Source organism: Equus przewalskii, unplaced genomic scaffold (genome assembly GCF_037783145.1).
Source record: "Equus przewalskii isolate Varuska unplaced genomic scaffold, EquPr2 contig_6335, whole genome shotgun sequence".
Lineage (NCBI taxonomy): Eukaryota > Metazoa > Chordata > Mammalia > Perissodactyla > Equidae > Equus > Equus przewalskii.
Window position 1 is genome coordinate 408,241 of NW_027227860.1, and position 12,899 is coordinate 421,139.

At 38.4% G+C, this 12,899-nt stretch overlaps 2 pseudogenes; both read left to right on the forward strand.

The window, feature by feature from the left end:
- The first annotated feature begins 832 nt into the window (after positions 1-832).
- Positions 833-1,766, forward strand: LOC103555720 (olfactory receptor 52E4-like; annotated as a pseudogene).
- Positions 1,767-10,785: 9,019 nt separating this feature from the next.
- LOC139081344 (olfactory receptor 52E5-like) lies at positions 10,786-11,770 on the forward strand (annotated as a pseudogene).
- Positions 11,771-12,899: the final 1,129 nt, after the last annotated feature.

Consider the following 12,899-nt stretch of genomic DNA (forward strand, 5'->3'; position numbering starts at 1 on the left):
AAAAAATTATTACGGAACTGAAAGAGCCTTGGTCTATACAAATTATGTCCCTTATATTTACCACATGAGATACTAAAATAGAATTTTATAATTTTTAAAACTAACTTTAAAATAACAATAATAAACCCATTGTATGTAAACATAAAGTACATTCTTTATCATAAAGCACTGTAGTTTATCTAAAAAGAGTGATAACAATGGTGTTGCTTAACATTCAGAAGTATCTTTAATGTCAGATTTAATAGTAGAGTTGAATTCCCACATGTAAGCCTGCATTTTTTCTATCATGATATCACCTCTTATATAGCCTATGAAAAATTCCACTGCACACGCATAAGAAAATGAGAGTGAAAAGAGCTAACACTGTCTATAATTATTAAAATAGTTTTGACATTTTGGACTCTCTAAAAGTGTCTTGAGAGACCCAGAGATCCTGAGAGCACCCTTTGAGGAGCACTGTGTATGGTAATTACCCAAAAGTAATCAAGGGGCTATTTGGAAAAGGAATGGAAAGGAATGCCATAACAGGTGAGTATACACTACTTTGTGAAATAGTGTCAGTTCCTTCAAAGATCTCATATATTACAAAAAATAAAGCCATGGGCAGTATTACCTATATGAATCTCAGAACAATAAAGTGTATTGAGAGAGTAGCTCAAATACCCTCTGGAAAGAAGAGAATCTCTAATGTTTGTAAATTAGCTGCTCCTGCCAATACCTCCAGCGTACTGAATAGAAGTCTCTCCACTTTCCCAGACCTCGATAAGCAAAGATCTTTAAGAGAGTGAGATCCCTTCTCCTTAACAGAAATTTAATGACATTAGCTAGAAGAATGCCTTCTATCAATGACATCTACTTCCATCCCTCCTTCTTTCTCCTGCTAGGAATTCCAGGACTGGAAACTGTACATATCTGGATTGTTTTCCCATTCTGTATTGTGTACCTGACTTCCCCTGTGGGGAATATAACTTCTCTTTGTGATCAAGACTGAGCACAGTCTCCACCAGTCCATGTTCTATTTCCTGGCCATGTTGTCTATGCTTAATGCGGGTCTCTCTACACCCACCACTCCCAAAATGCTGGATATCTTCTTGTTCAGCCTTCAAGAGATCAACTTTGGGGACTGCCTTGCTCAGATGTTCTTTATCCTTATGTTTACAGGCATGGAGACTGTTCTATTAGTACCATGGCTTATGACAGCTTTGTTGCCATCTGCAACCATCTTCAGTACACCATGACCCTCACCAATAAAGCCATCAGTTTCCTAGCCTCTGTTGTTGTTGGAAGAAATTTAATTCTCGTGTCTTCATTTGTATTTCTCATTCTGAGGTTGCCATTCTGTGGGCATCAAATCATCCCTCACATGTACTGTGAGCACATGGGTCTTCCCTGGTGGGCCTGTGCACCCATCAAGGTCAACATTATCTATGGGCTCATGGTGATTTCTAATATCCTTGTGGATGTGATCCTGATTTCATCTTCCTATGTGCTTATCCTTCAAGCTGTTTTTCGCCTTCCCTCTCACGATGGCCGACTAAAGGCTCTCAATACCTGTGGTTCTCATGTCTGTGTCATGCTGTGCTTTTACACACCAGCATTTTTTTCTTTTATGACACAGTCGCTTTGGTTGGAACATTCCCTGCTACATCCACATTCTTTTGGCTAATCTATACGTGGTTGTCCCACCTGCCCTTAATCCAATTATCTATGGAGTCAGGACCAAGCAGATCCAAAAGTGGATTGTAAAGATATTTGCACAGAAATAATGGTTCTGTGTAAAGAATCAGAATATATCCACATAATACCCAAATTTAGTCATCTAAGCTCTATTTTAAATGTTCTATTCTATTATATAGTAGTAGCCAGATTTTTAAGTTTTATTGGGAGTGGTTTAGGGTTGACAGATAAAGCACAGCGAACTTTCCTGCCCACTCTGCTCATCCACTCCGATGTAACTGGACAAAGGGAAAGAGCTAATGGAAAAGGAAGATGACCTGGTGGTAGTGGTGGTTTTGGAGTAGAACGGCTGGTGGAAGATAAAGCTTAAGCTATGGGTTAGTGGCAACGTCTGAATTAGAACACCTCTTGTTTCACAGATTATATTCTTTATATTAATCCTCAAATTTTGTCTTCCTTCTCTAGAATCATTGTTAGTTTTTATCTTAATGTTCTTTCAATCTTGTTCTTACTGTCATTCTTCCTCCCTTTCTTCTTTCTTATTTCTGCCCTTTTCTCTCTGTCTCTCTCTTTCTCCCTCTATCTCTATCTCTACTTATCTCTTCTTTACTCTTTCTCAAACAAACTAAGTCTCTGTGAATTGACGAATACAAAAGGCTACAAGCAGGGGCATTAAGAATACATGATAGTATTTCCTCATTTGAAGCAAAGTCATTTTGGATGTGAATAATTGTAGGTTTCCGTATCTAGTTCCAATTGAATTCTGCTTACAATACCTTTTGTTTGCTCTACTAGTTACCTTCAGATATAGAGGATTTCAGAAAATTTGGAAAAGGAAATCAGGATCATTCTATGGTTTAAACATAAGGTCAGTCTTGATATCAAGCTCAGAATAATCTCAGTATAATTTATTAATCCTATGGATTTCCAATAGATAGTCCTGTTTCCAAAATCCAAATAAAGCCGGAGAAAGTGGTTTGCTTTAAACTAGGTCAAAGGAGCACTGAACTGAAATTTGTGACTGACCAGGGCACTCTTGCTTAGATATCAGGAGAACTTTCCATCATATCTTATGTTTTAGAGCCACTCTCTAGGTTTGCATGACGATAGGCAAAATACTTAAAGGCCCACGAGAGTACAATATCAGGAAATGGGCAGATATAGCCAAGAAGATAAGGAAAGCAACAATACCTGCTGCAATCTCTATGCATTTTGGCAACTCTTCATCTGAAATTTGACACTGGCAAAGCAAAATTCTTGCAATTTATAGCACCTTGTGGGATATCCCTAAGCCTGTGCGCATGGGTTATAACTTGTTTTCTTCAGCCTCTACTTCATGCCCCTAAAATTTTACAGGAATATAGAATTTTAAAGATGGAAATACATTGAAATTCACCTGATCTATCCCCTTTATTTTACAAATAAGAAAATTGAGGCCCCAAAAAAGGCAGGAATTTTGTGCATAAAATGTAGCCATATTTAGTGTCATTTTGATGTAACAAGAGAAGGAAGATCACTCAGATAAATCCTCTTGACCACAAACTCTTAACTCTTCTAAGATATTTGGGTAGAAAATATTTTATTTATATATATATGAGGCTCCACCCTTGGTCCCAGGTTGAGATATCTCAAAAAGTGGCACATAGAGTGAGTAGCCTAGGATTGGTGTTGTAATGAGAAAAAGGAGACTACAGAAATTCTGAGTGAAGGTGCAAGTAGAATAGTATCAAAGAGCAACTAAAATGGTGCAGTCCTCCTCACTGTGTTCCATAAGTGCTGAGTGGTAAGGATTGACCAGCTCCCTGGTCATCTGTACCATATATAAGCACACTAAATAAACGCAAAGTTTTTCAGCTGTAAATGGTATGGAGGGGACTGTGGCATGTATAAAGAAACTTTCTGGTTAAATCTATTTATGATATTGGGAAAAATTCAAAGTAAAAATAATAGTGTACACAATGTGGGCTGGAGTGCACAGTACTGCTGGACCTGAAATGGTTCACAATCAAACTGCACTACCCACGTTAGACCTGGCTAAACAGAGTCTCTGTCCTAGGCTCCCTTCTCAAGAGACCTCTGTGCTTTGGAGTAGCTTCCTCAAAATTTTCTAAGTCCACTTCTGGTGCTTGGGGACAGCAATGCTCTCTGAGTGGGGTGCCCTGAGCCTGGACCAAATACACATGGACCCAATCTTCCATTCTCCTCTTCAGAGAACTCTGTGACTCTCTTTTCCCAATACCCACCAGCTTGAGGAGTCAGCTATTTTCCCTAAGGAATTCTGTGACCCATGTCTATTGAGTTGTTCTGAGATCTGAAGGCTGGGACTTGGTTTCAGGAGAGTAGCTTGGTGAGCAGATAAGTCTTTCTGGACAGAGTAGTCCTTTCATGAAATCACATTAAATGGAGTCACCAGAAGAGCAATGACATGCTTATTGGATGTAACTTTCACTCATCACTCATGTTAGACATAGGATGAGTTCAAGGCATTGGTCTACCAATCATCCACTACTGAACCTTGGTCTTGAGCTATGAGCTGTTCACTGACTCTCATCCATCTGTGTTCAAACTCTCATTCTGCTTACTAGCTACTGAACCCAAGGGTGGCAGAAGCAGCAGACATTCTTTACCTTGCTGCTCCCTCACCCTTGGCACTGGTACCCAGTGTAACCATCCTACTCCCTCCATAGGCTCCATACTACCTGTCAGGCATTCCTCAAGAAGTGGCCATACCCAAATACTCGAAAGGCTTTTGAGACCATTGCTCTGCAATACCACCAGGTACTTTCAATCTGTGTCCTCTTTTACCTCCCATTGATATGATGACATGCTCTCTTGAGTCAATGTTAAATAATGCCAGATGAGGTAGCAGCGTTCCTTATACAAACGGGGATGTTCTTCTCACTCTGATCACAGGTGCCTCACCTGTATTCCAAGCTGGTGACACTGTGTGAAAGGCAGCAATGAAGTCAGAATTGAGAGAGATCAACTTCTAGAAATGCAACGAGGGCCTAAATAGTTCAGGTGGTCGAAAGATATATTTTTCTACGTTAATGTTATAAAATTCAAAAAAAATAAATTTAACATGAACAGAAGAAAATTATCATTCAAATTTTCCTGAATGATATGCTTAAGCCTGGCATTTGTGGTCCTCACCAATGAAGCACAGAAAGAACCTTTGAGAAAGTCATGGGAAGCTGTTTTTCATGGGTAATACAATGGATAGTGCAACATCCTAAGTAATGATGCAATCAGCATTGAATAATTGGAATTTGGAAATGCTAGAGGCAAGATGATCTATATTGTTCTGAAGAGCCATGGCATTGTAAGTAATAGTGTTAATTGTAAGACATTGTAAGTAAAAAACAGCTTCTATTTGTAGCAAGAGAAATGAAATGGCCAGAAACGGCCTGTTTTGACAATTACAAAACATGAATAAACAGTCAGTGGAACTGAAGAGAAAGAAGTAAGTGCCTGGAAATGACAAAGAATCTTTATATGCAGTGATTGGACAACAATCAAATATATAATTAATTCTTCTCTATGCAGTACCATAGATCTTCAATCATTAAATTATAATATACCACATAGGCCCGTGAATTTTGTCATATGGTTTTTAGTGAAATTGTTTATATACTCAGAGACTCCACAAAAAATATTTGCACCAGGCACCACATACAGTGGTAGGGTAGCTCCTGTATACATTTCTACGTTGAGCCTTCACATGCCCAATTTCTAACTTCGCATTTCCCTCTTGCAATCTGTGTCAGAATAATACTGCCTCGGACCTGGAGCATGAGCCCAATTTTCTGGGAATATTCTCTGTGCAGTTTGAGTATTGATTTTTTTTTACTAAACTATGTGTATATGTGTACACATGCTTATGTTTGTGTTAAATATGGTGTGAATTTTCTAGTGTCTGAGAATATTAAATGCATTTATACACAAGTTAACAGAAAGCATATATGCAATAAGGAGAAAAAATATACAAAAGATAAAAATAATTGAGGAAATGGTGACGAGAGAAAACATGATAACTCCGGAGTTAATTATATTCTATTAGATTAAATGGTCCAGGACAATGCCATTTCCCATACACCTCCCTTATCCCCACCACACATCTCTTCTACTTGGGAACCCTTTATGCATCACAGGGTACTTTACAGAATATAGAAACCAGTCTAGCTCATTGAATATTTGTACTGTTTACCTCTAACTTTATGTTATTCACCTGTACCATGGGAGCAGACGTAAGTTAATCTAACTTAAAGAAGTGGACTTTCATGGAGTTTAATGCAGATACAATATCTTCTCAAATCTGTTCCAAAGATGACACACTCAATTGATTCATTAATCCATAACTCATAGTACTCAGTGCTTTGATTTTATCCTGGTCCAAAAACAAACTTATAGAAATTCCAGATGTTTGCAGACCCTTCCATTTTCCAGGTGCCAAGTTTGAGGAAAATTCACAACAGTTTTCCAAATCGGTTTCATGATTTTCTACTCCTACCAACATGTATGAGAGTACCAGTTGCTCCACTTTCTCACCAATATTTGGTCTTTTGACTTTTAGCTACTTTAGTGAGTGAGAATCAGTATCTCATTGTAGTTTCAATTTTCATTTCCCTGAATACTAATAATGTTCATCATTTATTGGCCATTTCTAAATCTTCTCTTACGAAGTGTGTTTCAGTCTTTTCCACTAACTACAAAATTAGTTACTTTGAGATATATTTATATGTAGTTCAAAAGTCTTTGAGAAACCTGAATTCAAAGATAAAACTGCCTATGGCAAAGGAAAAACAATAAAACCAGTAAAATTACATACAAATATGTAATATATATTATGTCTGGTATATTATTATATAAAGGAAAATTAAGTTTAAATAGAAGACTCTGCAGGAAAAGATTAAACTGCATATTGGCTATACGTGAAAGTTTTGGAAAAAATAGTTGGCAAACTCAAGCTGGGCCACTTAAACTATTGCAAACTATAGGCACAGTGTAGGGAAACCACAAAAGACAATAGGGACAGTAAACGTAAGGGATATTGACAACTCTTTCATGTGAAGAGAAGTGGTTCCTGGAAGCTAGAGACAAAGAGAACATTGTGAAGAAACCTGCCTGACAGGAGTTGACATTTATTTTGAAGGACTCATCTAGCCCATGATGACCTGAAGCTAACCTACAAGGAGAGAGAAGGTGGAAACCAGAACAAATACACTGATTTTACTCTCCCCCTACCCTCCTGCTGGTGCTTTCTACTTTCTGAACCCAATCAGGTGTCAAAGGCCAAAGGAAGCTATCAATGCAGTACATACTTGTGAGTTTTCCAAGATACAGAGTATGGAGTGGTCCTGGAGAGACAAAGAGAAGATTCCAGCACATTGGCCCAGATAGATGAAGAGTTGGAGGAAAATTCTGAACAAAAACTTAAAGGCCAACATTTTTATATATTGTCATTTCAATTACTATTCTATACTATTTTTTTCAGATTAAATCTGTGATATTAGATATTGTCTCTATTTTTGTTCTCAGAGTCCCCTAGAAGAGATTTTAATTTCTCTTTATCCTTTTAGATAGACCAAGAGTTATCCAAAATAATGCTAATTTAAAAAAAAATCATGTATACTAATACACCTTGAAATAAAAACTGGTATGTTTACCTTGAGGATTAAAATTTTAAAAAAGGAGAAATGGAATAATCGCTATTTATGTTTTATGATTGTATGCTTAGATATTTTCCATAATTTTAGAGTGATCACCAGGCCCAAAGTGGGATTTTAAAAAGCTGATATTCCAGAAATATTCTTTTGTGTGTTTTGTAAGATTCGTGGTTATTGAAGAAAATGTTGAGTTGCTAACACTTTAACTAATATTGAAATTCAAAAACATTGATATGAAAATGTATAGCCAGATATGTCAAATTTTGTAGAGAATATTATAAATAATCAAGAAAAGTCATCAACTTTTTATCTTTTACATTCTTTTATCATAAATAAGGGGTCCCTGAAGAGAAGATGGTTATTAACCTTAGAGCTATTCAAGTAAAGATGCGTGTAAAATACCTTGAAAATTTTCAGGTAGTTAGTTAGCCTGATAGCTCACATGAGATCATCTATTATTTATTCAAGAAATGTAGTTGGCTTGACCATTACATATGTGTAAGGCTCAAATGAGAAGCAAACTGTGATTGATTTAATTTATATTTATTGAACACCTAATCAGTGTGTTGTCTAACTCATAACAGGAGGTTAGTAAACTTAGGTTGAATCAAGAAATGTTTGTTTGTCATGTGATCATCACTTACATCTAGCAGTCAAACTAAATACATTTCTTGAACAAATAAGTAAGAGTCGTTTACAAGAGCAATCTAGTGAACTGAAAAGTAACTAGTTTTTCTATTCAACACCAAAAAACATCTATTTCAAATAAGTAATAAAGATAATATTCATTTTAGTAACATCTTGGATCTATTGTCAAACACTGCTATTCTAGTCAAATTCATTATCTCACTTCATTAAGAGAAAAACCACGTGAAATGTGAATTATCACTTTCATCACCCTTGTAAATTTATAAGAAGGAACATGAGGCTCAAAGAGGTTAAGAAATGTGTTCAGTATCTCTCAGCTACAGAATCACAGAAAAGGGATTGATATGTAAGTTATCCAACTCCAAAATGTTGACTTAAGAGATGCCATAAAAGAATTATATTAATGTCTAGTGTTTATTTGTGAATCAAATTCTAATAAACAGTTGCTGAGCCCTCTCTAGGCATTATCCTATTATATCATTACAACAATCCTACAAGGAAAAATAATTTTTTCCCATTTTCCCTGTAAGACAAACAAAGCTTAGTACGGCAGATTAAATTGACCAAGGTCACAGAACAAACAGGTAGACAAAAGGTCATATTCTTAGCATGTATGATAAAGCTGATTTCCTTTGTATAAATATATATTTATTTTCATGTTTCTGTTAATAATATTTCTTTTTTCTTTTGAGGAAGATTAGCACTGAGCTAACATCTGCCACCAATCCTCCTCTTTTTACTGAGGAAGACTGGCCCTGAGCTAACATCCATGCCCACCTTCCTCTATTTTATATGTGGGACGCCTACCACAGCATGGCTTGCTAAGCAGTGCCATGTCTGCACCTGGGATCCGAACCAGCGAATCCCGGGCCGCCGAAGGGGAACGTGAGAACTTAACCAATGCACCACCAAGCTGGCCCCTTCTATCAATAATATTTTTATATTTGGTGTTAGAGGTACTACAAAAATCATACAATGTAATTCTTAAAACAGACATACTTTGGAAGCTCATGTTAGAATTCTGGCTCTGCCATTCACTAAATATACCCATATTTCTGAGCTGACTTTGAGGAAATGCTGATTTTTCCCTACATTTTTTTTCCTGCAGCTCTTTCCCTGCCTTCACTGCCTGTATGCCTAAAGTAACTGCTCACCTGGGACCATAGTGAGATTTAAAGTATTGGTAAGAGGTCATCATGCCTCTGCCTGAATAGACTCTTAGGACCTGCTTGGGGAGGGCACTTCATGGAGGATGCAGATTGCAGATCATCTGTAAGCAGAAGGTATAGCTGACTAGAAAGAACAGAGATTTATCCTCAGAGATACAGAAATTTTCTGTCCCATACTCCAGGTCCAGGGACACAGCCCACTGTGAGAGGCCCTTCCCGGGTGACTAGAGTTCTTGTATAACTCCCAGGCCCTGGCTATTGAGAAGTCAGTCACACGCAGGTCGCCGTCTGTGGCATCCAGTTCTTCGCAAATGATATCTCAGATGCTGGGCAGAGGTAGGTATGTCAGCTTTTGGTTATGCTGGAAGAGGGTTCACATTGACTGTAACTCAAGTGATTCATGGGATGACGGAGCTCCAGTGACTCAGCCAGAGTTTCTGTAGATAGGGCCATCTCCAAGCCATGTAGCAGCAAAGAGAGATAGGAACTGTGCTGAGAATAACCTGGATTCATAGCCAAATTTCTAATGGTAGCCTAGTCTCATTTGCACACACCCAAGTACCCCACAGCCTCCATCATGGTACAGATTTTGTCCATGGCACAGGACCAGTTACAGCTCAGACTCAACCCCAAGGCACACCAGATAGATTCCACGGTTACAGTAAACAAGTCTGCTGCCAACTTAAATATATTATTTCCCATCACTATATGAGGGAAACTAGCTACAGCACTAACACAAACTAGATTGTTCCAAAGTTAAAGCAAGTATCTGACCTTGGCATTGCTCTAGCTTTAAAAAAGACAGAGACATTGTCACTGCCTGTATCCAGGTGGCATGAAGGGATTATTCATTAATATAATGCAGCATGAAGAGGGTAGAAAAGAAGATCATAAACCACAAAAGATTCTTCTGGGACTTTCTAGGGTTAATCTATTCAGGAAAGGGAGCATAATATAATGAGTGATAAGACTTTGTAGTTCTAGGAGGGAGTATTATTTTGCTGGAACTGTATAATAGTCATCCAACGTGTCTAAATTTTCAAATCCATTCCTTAGCTCAGATCCAAACATCAGCTATCCAATCCTCCATCTTTAGTGGATTCCCTCCCACATGGGATCTTCTTAATTTTTCATATCTATTTTGCAATAATGAATCATTGCCTTGAACCATCAAACTGGCTGCATCACTAACTCCAATTCTTAAATCCCACTCCAGTGATATTTTACACACACACACACACACACACACACAGAGCATCCTGTTTATGCTGTCCATCCTAATATACAGATGTAATTAACAATAAATATTTGCTAATTTAATGTCATATGCAGGATCTTCTTTATAGACTGAATGGAAGAAAGAAATGAGAAGAGCAGGATTGCTCTACTTGGAAATTTTCTGCATGATTTTCTATGTAGGTTGGGCACATATACTGAAGTGAGAATTTCTCTTTAACTGTGCCTCATGTTCCCTTTCTAGGTCTCCTCTGCTGTATTATGGAATTAAAGAATGGATTTTCTATTTCTCCAGAAAATAGGAAACATGTTATGAAAGACGTTAAGATCTCCAACTGGAAACAAGAAAACTCCTGCAAGAAATGTGTCTATAACCAATTCCAGCCAATATGCTGCATGCCAACAATACACAGTTCCACCCATCTTCCTTCCTTCTGATGGAAATTGCAGGGCTTCAAAATGGGCACATCTGGATCGTCTTCCCCTTCTTTGCAGTGTCTCTAATAACCCTCCTGGGGAACATCACTACCCTATTTGTGATCCATACTGAACACAGCCTCCACCAACGCCATGTTTTACTTCCTGGCCAAGTTGGCCTGCACTGACATTGGCCTGTCCACAACCACCATCTCCCACAGCCAATGAAATGGTCATTTTTGGTTCAATCTCAGGGAGACTGTGTTTCGTGTTTCCATCATACAGATGTACACTATCCACATATGCATTGGCCTGGAGACTGTGGTGTTGACAGTCATGGCCATAGATTGATATATTGCCATCTACAATCCTCTGAGATATAGCATGATCCTCACCAGTAAGGTGATAGCCATTCTGGGCATAGTCATCATAGTCAAGACTTTGGTGTTTGCGACTCCTTTCATATTTCTCATCCTGAGATTGCCTTATTGTGGTGTCCAGATTATGCCCCATACCTATTGTAAATGTGTGGACTAGGCAAAGTTGTCTTGTGCCAACATTAGGGTCAATGTTATCTACGGCTTCATTGCTTTCTCAGTGGGATACATTGACCTTTCTGGAATTGAATTTTCCTACATCCAAATCCTCTGAGCAGTCTGCCATCTCCCATCCTGGGATGCCCGATTCAAGGCACTCAGCATATATGGCTCCTATGTCTGTGTCATGTTAGCTTTCTACCTGGCAGCCCTCTTCTCCTTCATGACATCACTTTGGACACAACATCCCTCATTACATCCACATACTTCCGGCCAATCTGTACGTGGTTGTTCCCCCTTCCCTTAACCCTGATGTCTAGACAAAACAGATAAGAAAGTGTGTACTAAGGATGCTTAACTCTAAAAGCTATTGACGTTTAGCCCCAGGAAGATCTTTCACGAAAGTTCAGTAGAACAATAATAAGATCAAAACAGAAGAAAACTTCTGGCATTCCCACACAAGATAATCATGCTACATTTCCCCCCTACTCCTCATAATTTGTACACTCCTTTGGTAGAGACAGCTCCAAGATTCCAAAACAATCTCTCTACTTTGCCCCAAGAAAAGTACAAAAAGAAATTCTCATATTTAAACTCCATTGGTACTACAAAATTCCTAATGAGAGAAAAAATGTTTGCAGAATGACATGGTCCAAGTAACTGCCTTGAATAATTTCCTTGAACGTGATGATTCTCTGCATTTACATGTCAGAAGCTGAAGTTCATGCCTATAAAAGTGATATGGGATTTCCTGAAAACCAAGCTGGATGCAGTGGTAAGAAAAATTAACTAGGAGTCATAGGTCCAGGTTTGAAATCAGACTCTGGCCTTGACTGGAAGATTTACCCAAGAATTTCACTTAGAGCTTTTTGAGTTTCAGTTCCTTGCCATTAAAACACTATAGAGCAGGGGCTGGCTCCGTGGTCCAGTGGTTAAGTTCGTGTGCTGTGCTGCAGGTGGCCCAGTGTTTCGTTGGTTCAAATCCTGGGCGCGGACATGGCTCTGCTCATCAAACCACGCTGAGGCAGCGTCCCACATGCCACAACTAGAAGGACCCACAACGAAGAATATACAACTATGTACCTGGGGGCTTTGGGGAGAAAAAGGAAAAAATAAAATCTTTAAAAAAAAAAAAACGCTATAGAGCAATTTTAATTTGGCACTGTGAACCGAAAACAATTGTTATGAAAACCTTTGTAGCTTGTAAAACGTTAAAAGATTTGGAAATAAACAAATGTATTTCTAGTGTGGTTGTTACTTCTAGCATATGTAGATCTACCTTACTAAATCCAATTCTCGTGTACAGTCATGGTATGAAGTGAGGTCTCCAGCTCCAGATATCCCCAGTGCTTAGGGCTCTTTAGGTACTCTCAGCCCTTATCTTGGTCAGAGAGTTAAGTCGGCAGACTATAAAGCCTGAAGAATTAAGAGGAGTCTCTCTGGTCTTGAGAACTCAGGGAAACCCCATCCCCCACAGTTCTTGTTAGGGTGAGCCTTAGGGCAGACTGTAATAGAGTGGCTGCTGACAAAACGTGAAGTCATTCCCATTA